Source organism: Anastrepha obliqua, chromosome 3 (genome assembly GCF_027943255.1).
Source record: "Anastrepha obliqua isolate idAnaObli1 chromosome 3, idAnaObli1_1.0, whole genome shotgun sequence".
Classification (NCBI taxonomy): Eukaryota; Metazoa; Arthropoda; class Insecta; order Diptera; family Tephritidae; genus Anastrepha; species Anastrepha obliqua.
In genome coordinates, this window is record NC_072894.1 from 14,828,289 (window position 1) to 14,838,144 (window position 9,856).

The following is a 9,856-nucleotide window of genomic DNA, read 5'->3' on the forward strand; positions in this document are numbered from 1 at the left end:
TTGTTAACTTTTAATTCGGTTTGTTATATAACTTATACTATAATAATATTATTCATTATATAAAGGGTTTTCCAATAACAGGTGTTATTTTGAATAGCCCTCTATTTCGGTAGATGTCTCTTTTGAAGCTGTCATTTTTTGATATTTGACAAGTAGAAACTACGTCGTTAATAAAAATGGAACGATAGACGCATTGAAATTATCAGAATTCACTATAAAAATGGTGAAAATTTAACAGAGACGGTTCATAAGAACATTTTTGGGTCATCGTGAAGCACCTTGTCACACCGCAATACAGAAATTGTTGAAAAAATCCGAGCTATTGAGACAAGTTAGTGATGTGAAAAATAAAACCCGTGCACATCGCTCAAGAACAGCCGAAAATATTGCTGTTGTAGCCGAAAGTGTTGAAGAAAACCCAGGTTTGTCCATTCCTCGTCGTTCTTTGGAATTAAGCATTCCACAAACGTCATTACACCGAATTTTGCATAAAGACTTGGGTCTTAAGGCTTATAAAGTTCAGTTAAAGTTAAGAAAAGCACTCAAGCCGGCCTATCATCAACAACGTCGTGGCTTTACTGATATGGTCGTTGAAATGCATGAAAATGATCCGGAATTGCATCGAAAAATCATCTTGAGTGATGAGGCCCATTTCCACCTCGGTGACTAACGTCAAAAACAAAATTGTCGGATCTGGGGCTCAGAAAATCCTAGAGTTATTGTTGAAAAGCCTCTCTATCCTCAACGTGTGACTGTTTAGAGCGGTTTGTGGTCCGGCGGAGTCATTGGACCTTACTTTTTCGAAAATGAAGCTGAAGCAACAGTTACGGTGAATGGATTGCGCTATCGAGAGATGATTAACGATTTTTTATGGCCGAAATTGGATGGTATTGATCTGGACAACGTTTATTTTCAACAAGACGACGCTACGTGCCACACAAGCAACAAACCATTGATCTTTTACGGGAATAACAACTCTAATTGGAAAACCCTTTATTATGGAAGCGATTGAATATATCGTCGCTGCGAAAAATATAAATAAAATACTATTTGATGTACTTGAAATCTTTTATTTTCGACAACTTATAATGGAAAATGCTGTTTTGGGGGACAGCAATTTTGAAACATTTATTTGTTTATTTTTTCTTTCTATCAATACTTTGAAAATGTAAGACCGACATTATTAGCAAATCTAAGACTGCTATATAAAAATGTGTAATATTTTAAACTACACTTAATAAAAAGCTTTTATTGTGTATTCATAAATTTATTTTATTTTTTATTTTATTTGCTTTTGATCTCAAACTTTTGGTTTTGGTCCATAATTAAAGTAGTATTTTTTTACTTTGCCTATTTTGAACTAGTGTGAGACCAGTGATGGTAAATGATTTTTTGAAAAATCCCTACACAGCCCAAACAAATTCCTTACTTTTCCCTACGCTTACAATTATTTTTCCCTACATTTTGTTCTCCTGTGTTTACACTATAATGAGGCACTTGCAACGTCAAAATTGAATTATTTGCTTAAGTTTTGGACTTGGTGCTGTTTTGACACTTAATTATAAAAACAAATTTTATTGCAAATATGTATATATAAATACACATTTTTATTATATTATAAAAACATATATAAAGAAAAATTCAGCAGAAAGACCTGTTTAAAACAAGGCAGAAAACATGCTAAGTCTTAATTCGAAATTTCTGGAACCATTTGGTTTACTCGGTTTCTTAAAAAATCTGTTTATTTTAGGTGTCTTTTTTATTGCCTTCATATTTTTTGGTGCATTTTTGTTTCAGCGTGCTTCTGAAAATCAGACTTGCTGCAGCTCAAAACTTTGTCGTACGCAGCGCATTTGCATTTGAATGGATCGCCAGCCTTAATTTCCAACCAGCCCCTAAAATTGTCGTCGTGAAGCCACTTGTTCATGAACTTTTGTTTCCGATACTTGCTTTGCTTTTCTTCGTGTTCCTCGGAAGAGTCAGTCGAAGAGGAGCAACTCATTTCTGTAAAATATATTCATTTTAAATATGAAAAAAGCTAAAAGTAAAATAATTGCAAACTTACTTCAAAAGTAAAAAGCACCAGAAAACGCGGGGTAACTAATCGCGATAGCGTTAACGAAGAAAAAAATGGCAATGTTGTCGTATTAACGCTTTTAGAAGTATGCTGCCTTAAGGAAAAAAAGTCTGAAACCTTACTGCGGATTTTTATTTTAAATAAACTTTTCTAATTTTTCCCACTATTTTAAAATTTTGTCTGTCCTTCTTGGAAATCACCTACATTTACAGAATTTAAAACAATCTGCCCTTCTTTTCCCTACACCCACATTTTTTCGACCAAAATCCCTACATGTAGGTAATTTTCCCTACATTTACCATCACTGTGTGAGACTGACATATTTCTGATCTAAATCTGCCATTCTCACACTAAAAGTACCAGCTTCTTGTATGGAAAAAAGACAGCCTGACTAGTGGAGTCTGCGACTCGCACTAGTTGTGAAGTAGTTCTACAGGGTACCGAAGTGTCATCGAAAGTATTAGTGCTCGTTGCTACACGGTTGAATTGGCGCATGTAAGTGACGAGTTTGACTGTGTGTGATTGAGAGGGAATGTGTGCTCACGGAGGGGTATCATACATACAAACATACCTGTATACTAATAACAACAAAGATGTTGTTTATAACAAAAACATGTGTACGTAGATTGCTGAGAATAATAGCGATTAATAATAAAAAGGAGCAAGTGGAAATTAGCTAATTGCGAGGCAAAGTCGAAAACATGCAGACATACATACAGGCAAGCCTACACAAGCCATGAGTGTATGCCAGTTTTTCACTTAAATAGAAATAGCATATAAAAATAGTTGGAAATACATAGGTAAATATGGTAGAGGTTAACATGCGCAGATAAAAATTTAAATAACAAATAGAATTACAATAAAATAAAACGAGTACAATCAATGCAGTATTTGAGTGCAAAACTTGAATGGAAAAGGGAGGATTAACCTAGATATATGTAGATATAGACTGAAATTAAGTAAATAAATAAATAATTAATTAGTGGGTTTGTTAATAGATGCGTGTGAGTGTGATTTTAAGTAGATTTCTCACTTACAAATTAGTTTATATTTTTCCCAATAATTTGGAAAACCTCAAATCTATGGAGATTTCGACAGCGTTTCTACATATAAGTTAAGGCATACTGGTGAATTCAGTAATTAAGGGTGGTTTTTATTAGAATTCACTCGCAAAAGAACCTGCATGATAGAAAGCCATCTTTTGTTGGGTTCTTGGATCCTCCAATTCGTGGTGTGTGCCTTTAATGTCCCTACAAGACAGCTGACTATTATATAAGCACACATATTATCATCATCACTATCCTCACCTACACATTTTCGTTCTAGCCATGGGAAAGTTCTGATAGTTTCCCCTTATCGGTGTGATATTCTATTTCTCTTTTACCAATAGCAATTTCTTATAACTGAAAAATATATCTACTATGGTCTAAAGGCTAGGCAACTAATCATTTTTGTTCTTACAATGTAATAACTGCTGACAACTAAACTCCTCATTGTCGTCATCAAAAAAATTCTCAGTATAATAATCATACTGCTCATTTTGTTCTTAAAAAGTAATCAGCACTGATGGGCCAAACTACTCATTTTCGTTATCAAAAAGTTATCAGCACAAACTCCTCATTTTTGTAGAAAGTAATCAGACTGAGGAGTTTTTGTCATCATAAAATGTTTTATTTAGAAATATATAAAATTTATATTTTTTTATTTTCATTAGAAGACTTTTACAAACCAATTCGGTGTTTCATCCACGGCGATTGGAACTCACGAATTTTCAAGTTTTAGCCAAGCATCTACTCATTCGGCTATGGCGACCATACAGCAAACACAGCCAAATTTCACACTACATCTTTTTTCAGAGCAACCACATTATAAGCATACAAGTGAGTGGCCTTGGCATTTCAAGTACAGTAGATATATTTTTCACTTATATGAAATTGCTATTAGTAAAAGAGAGATAAAATTCAGACCAAACAGGGGAAAAGAATACCAAATGAAATATTTGATTTCCCCATTAAAAAATGTGTTATATGCTATTCTGATAATGCGCATGTATTAGAGACTAATAAAGTACTTGTAAATGTGTTGGAATTTTTGTCGAAATTGCTCAGCCCTGTCTTGAAGGGTGTTGTTCCACAAATGGAAGAACCTATCGTTTTACTCCTCCTCCGAACGGTAGCTGTTTTTTATGAGCAGCTTTTTCATATCAGAAATACACTCGGAGGTTTGCCATTGGTTGCCGAGCGGCGATGACATAAAGGCATAGTTCCCGAAGATGGAACGAAGATGGAACGCATATGTTCCCGGAAGGAGATACATTTCGATAGGAGACATTCCCCTACATATTTAATCATTATACAGTTATGGTAAACCGTAAAGTTGTTTAGTGATTATTATTAATGCCCTTAATCGAATTTCACCATTAAGAAAACCAAAAACCACGACGCAAGTAAAATTTTTTAAAATGTTCACTTTTGGTAAATGCGCGCCTGACTCCTCATCTGAATTAGATCTGACATGAATATTATTGAGGTGGATTATTAATAACCACGGCCACTTTTTATATTTTAAGACAAAATTTTCGTTCGTCTTTCTGATATTAAAAACTGCAGATCTCATTGCCTCTGAGTTTGTTTGATTCAAACTAAATAATAGTCGCTGAGCAAAGCTCGCTCACGAATTTGCATAAAACTACGCCATTAAATAAAAAAGCGCCAGCACACGCAAGCACACTTGGGTATGTATGTATGTATATTAGGGCGAGTCGATTTAAAAATCGCTCATTACTCTGTGAAAATTGTATTCTAGGGATCAAAATAAGAAACTTTGCCGAAGGAACCATACCTCTAAAACGAATTCTGATGTCCCCCAATTTGGGTCGAACGAAAAATCCCACTTTGACCCATCGAGTCCAAATGTATGACCGACCCCCAATAACTTTGGACGGCCAACCCACCCATGCCAGTGGCACACCCCCTGCAACTCCCCTGGGGGGTTCTCCATACAATCATTTCAAAATATCACCATTTTTGGGCTTTACATGAGAAAAGAAACTAAAAAGTTCGACCCAAATTGGGGGACATCAGAATTCGTTTTAGAGGTATGGTTCCTTCGGCAAAGTTTCTTATTTTTATCCCTAGAATATGATTTTCACAGAGCAATGGGCGATTTTTTTGCCTCCCCACAAATCGACCCGGCCTAATGTACATGCCGTTCTGCCCTTACTTCCCATCGGCATTAACAACTGCCCAACAACGCTGCTCAAAGTGCAATCAGGTAGCATATATGGAGATACGGAAGTGGAACGTAGAGAGAACAGGTCTACAACGAGCTATTGGTGTATTTACACCTGAAGAAATTATCGACAAAATGATGATAGACGAAGAAAAATGGAATGCCGTCACAAATTTTGTAGAGGATATTATCCGAAAAAAGAAGCGAGAAATGGAAAGTCATGCTGAAGAGCATTGAGCATAGGTTTCTCAAAACAGGCGACCCTGGACGCAGGGTGAGTAAGTAAGTGTCCTTCTTAGGACGCCGTCTTGGCCCTCTACCTCGAAGCAATGCGGTAGCAGTCCCGGGGTGGAGGGAAAACTCCAAGAGAAGAGGGGGGATATTTTTAGTGGATTCACCACACACGTAGTAGCGACGGTTACTATATGGTGCGAAGGCATTTTTAACCCAACCTCACCGCCAAAAAAAAAAAAAAAAAAAAAAGTGCAATCAGGTTAAAGGCGGTGGTTGGCCTCTAGAGGCAATCTCACAAGGGAGATGGTAATATTTTCAGGCACTTAACACCGCATTTTTCTGAACTTCGCGCAGATCTCTTTAGCCGCAAACTGGAGTTTGAGGGTCATGCCAAGGCAATCTTTCCAAGTAAGCAGGATTGGAACGAGGCGACAAGCTGCACTAAAACTAGTACCTCTGGTGTTGTTGTTGTTGTTGTTGTAGCAGCAAAAGCATTCACCATACATGTACAGGGAATGCTGCTGAAGTGGTAGTCCTTGGCCGGTTATAAATTCGGGTCGGAATTAATCGCAGTGGTCTCCTACCCAGACATCGGCATCTCCTTGAAAGAGGAATTGCACAAATTATTTCTGACTAAACCGCAGGACAAATGGATCTCCATTTCTTAGTGTGCTATTTCCAAAACCCTTTGGCCCCAGTTAAATAGACGCAGGATGCAGAAAGTTTCGGGGGACTCCTCGCCATGCATGCAGCATTTCAGAGGAGGAGACTGTTGAGCACTAGACGATTTGGCAGCTAGACGATTAAGGTCACTGGGTGCTACTTTCTTCGAAAGACTGAGGCAGTTCGTCTACCTAATCCTTCAATCTTCTTCGTTATATCAATAGCTCCGGTTGGCTGTAGATATCTATCCTTTGGTGGTCTCAAATTGGTATCAAAATGGCGCTGTAGTGCTACTTGGGGAGTGCCAAACTGGTACTTCAACCATTTCACCTACGGTTAGGTAGGTAGGTGGAGAGTGAAGAAATAAGTTCATATGTATATTTTTAGCTACAATAATATTCATAGTTGGTCATACATTTCCTTGAGATAACAAATCATTCTATGTACTTTCAACTGAACTACTTGGTTTATTTTTCATAGCAATGCAATCATGAGAAAACCGAGTCGATTTGGGTAGTGCCAAATATATTTTTCTGTTTTAATTTTTAATATATTTTTAAAATTTTTATTTTTTTGTGATGAAATTCTCGAGAAGCGTGGCTCAATGCCCAGATCATGCTTACTTGCACACTTTCTTATCGCCTAATTAACAAAACAAAGTGAAAACTCATTACAAAACTTGCGACGGCGTGATATTTTTGAGGCGATAAGCGAAAGCGCGACAAGTGGAGATGAATATATAAATTTAGTCATAAAACTAAATCAAGATACGAATTCTTATCTCGAACGAATGGACTTACAGACAGGCAAATACTGCAAATACTACAGACATAAGGACACATATCAGCAAATGCGCGCTAATATATGTACGTACTTACAAATCCCAGCAGGCATTGAACAGATGCGCATCTAGTGAATTTGATACCAAGAATAGTGCGCGCTTTTCCTTTTGTTTCGATATCGGGCCGGTGAGATTCACAAGGTTTGACCAATATCAGGCTATTAACAGACTTGCAGCGAATTGGAAAAAGAAACACATTTGCTTGGCTGACGTAACCGGAGTCATGACAGCGGTTTGTTTACGAAAAACTGAGATAGTGTTGGTGATATACGAAAAAAAAAATCAACACAGTCAGACAGCGAGGAACTCAATTGAGTACTTGTTAGCACTACCAATCCCAGGGCTGGCAAACAGCTGATGATTGAAATGGCGGCCTGCCAGAAATAAGGCGCCAAAAGTAATTGAGTAAAACGGTTCGTTTGACATTTTTTGGCTTTACGTACTCAGAAGGTTTTGAAATACCAGCGCTATTTGTGTTGTTTACAGTAACTTAAAAGATTCATCTCGGTCCAAAAATGGAATTAAATCGTGAACATTTTCGTGCGATTATTTTTTACAACTTTCGACGTGGATTAACTCAGCAACATTGCATGAATGAACTTAATTCATTTTTTGGCGATGAAGCTCCATCAAGGACCAGTGTTTATCGATGGTATGGTGAATTCAATCGTGGTCGTAGTTCACTCCAAGACTACTTTCGTGAAGGTCGTCCAAAATCAGTTGCTGTTCCGAAAACCATTGATGGTGTGCGCGAACTGATATTGCAAGATCGTCATGTGACCTATCGTGAGATTGAGACAATCTTAGACATCAGTGGGACCAGCATACATTCAATATTGCATAAATATTTGACTGTCAAAAAAATTTGTTTGCGTTGGACCCCACACAATTTTTCAATCGCTCAAAAACAGACTCATGTCGATTGGTCCAAGGAAATGCTCAAAAAATACGATCGCGGAGCTTCGAAACACGTCTATGACATCGCGACAGGTGATGAATCATGGATTTACGCGTATGAACCCGAAAGTAAACAGCAGTCGACTGTATGGGTGTTTCAAGATGAGCCAAATCCAACAAAAGTTGTTCGCGCACGATGCACTTCCAAGCAAATGGTCGCCTGTTGTTTCGGAAAAACTGGACATGTCGCAACCGTACCACCAGAACAACGCAGAACAGTAAATTCTGAGCGGTACACAGCCATTTGTTTGCCAGTTGTCTTCCAAGAAATTAGGAAAACAAATCGCCAAAGACGGATCACTCTTCACCAGGACAATGCGAGCTTTCACACATCGGCTCAAACAACTGCATTTTTGAGCACCCAAAACATCGATTTAATGGGTCATCCGCCGTATAGTCCTGACTTGGCACCGAATGACTTCTTTTTATTCCCGTACGTAAAAAACAAACTGAGAGTTCAAAGTTTTTCGACACCTGAAGAAGCGGTGGCGGCATTCAGAATGCATGTTTTGGAGGTACCTCATCCAGAGTGGCAAAAGTGCTTCGACAATTAGTTCAAACGCATGCAAAAGTGTATAGGTCTTCATGGAGAATATTTTGAAAAACAATAAAGTGATTTTCGATGATTAAAATTTGTTTTTGTTCTCTAATCCCGACATATAAAAGGCACCCCTCGTATAAGCGGAGTCATAATAAACGGATTCAACTGTATTTAAGTACGAATATGTAAATTTTTTACATACATATGTACGTTGTGCGTAAACGAGGTGCAAAATCCGTGCACAATTTTTTCCATAAATCCGGAATTTTTCTATGAATTTCTTCTGTCGAACCTTTTTTTTTTGCATTTTTACATTCGCTTTAAACGAGCTTTTCACATGATCAGTTTCCGGTACTTTTTCCCCAGAATATATAAGTACGTATGTATGTTTGTACACAAATGTGCGCGCAGATGTATTAAAAGACAAGTCACGACGGCAACAACAGCGGCCCACCTCTGCAACATGTGACTGAAGATTCGTATAAAAGTGCAGCAACATCAAAAATAGCAACAAAATGACGCTACTCATATGAGCTTTGCCTAAAATTGTGGGACGACCGAGCAGCGAAAGCAAAAACCAGAGAAAGGTAAGGCGATCAGCCGCAACTGACCATGCCAAAGTTCACGCTAGTTAAAGTGGGGAAATTTAAAATGTTGGGGTTGGCAGCGACGTTGGGTGAAAGTAGTACGTACAGGTGATCCATCCATAGACAAGTTTATTAATTATATGCCATTTCTACAGCGAACCGATTACCCTTAAAAATGTTTACAGAAAGTTAATACAATTTTCCCCGGAACAAAATGAATATCGATCAAGCCATTCGGGAGATAGAACCACAAATCGCCACCAAGGTGCTGGGAAACTGGGTTCACAAGATCCGTTATTACGGAGCAAGCCAAGGCAGCAATAAGAATTAAATCATACTCCATAAATAATGCTTGCTCTTTTGAATAAATTATTAGTAAAAGAATTTTTTTTTTTTTATATTAAATGTTCCAGAATAGATGAAATATCAGAATATGTAAATGTTACAAATAAAATTAAACTAATTTAATGGTTTGAAAAAGTTGTGTGTCATATTTTGACTCGAATTATGACCTTATAAAGGTTGGTTAAATTTTAAGGGTCGATGTTGAATGTAAACCACACCTAAACGTGAAGTTTTTTTCTGCATTTCATTTAACATTTTTCAATTTCAGACTAACTCAAATTGAACCATGGAAAGATACACAATCGAGCAACGCGTTAAAGTTATTCAGGTTTATTATGAAAATCAAAATGCATACCGCGCACTTCGTGAAGAAAATCATC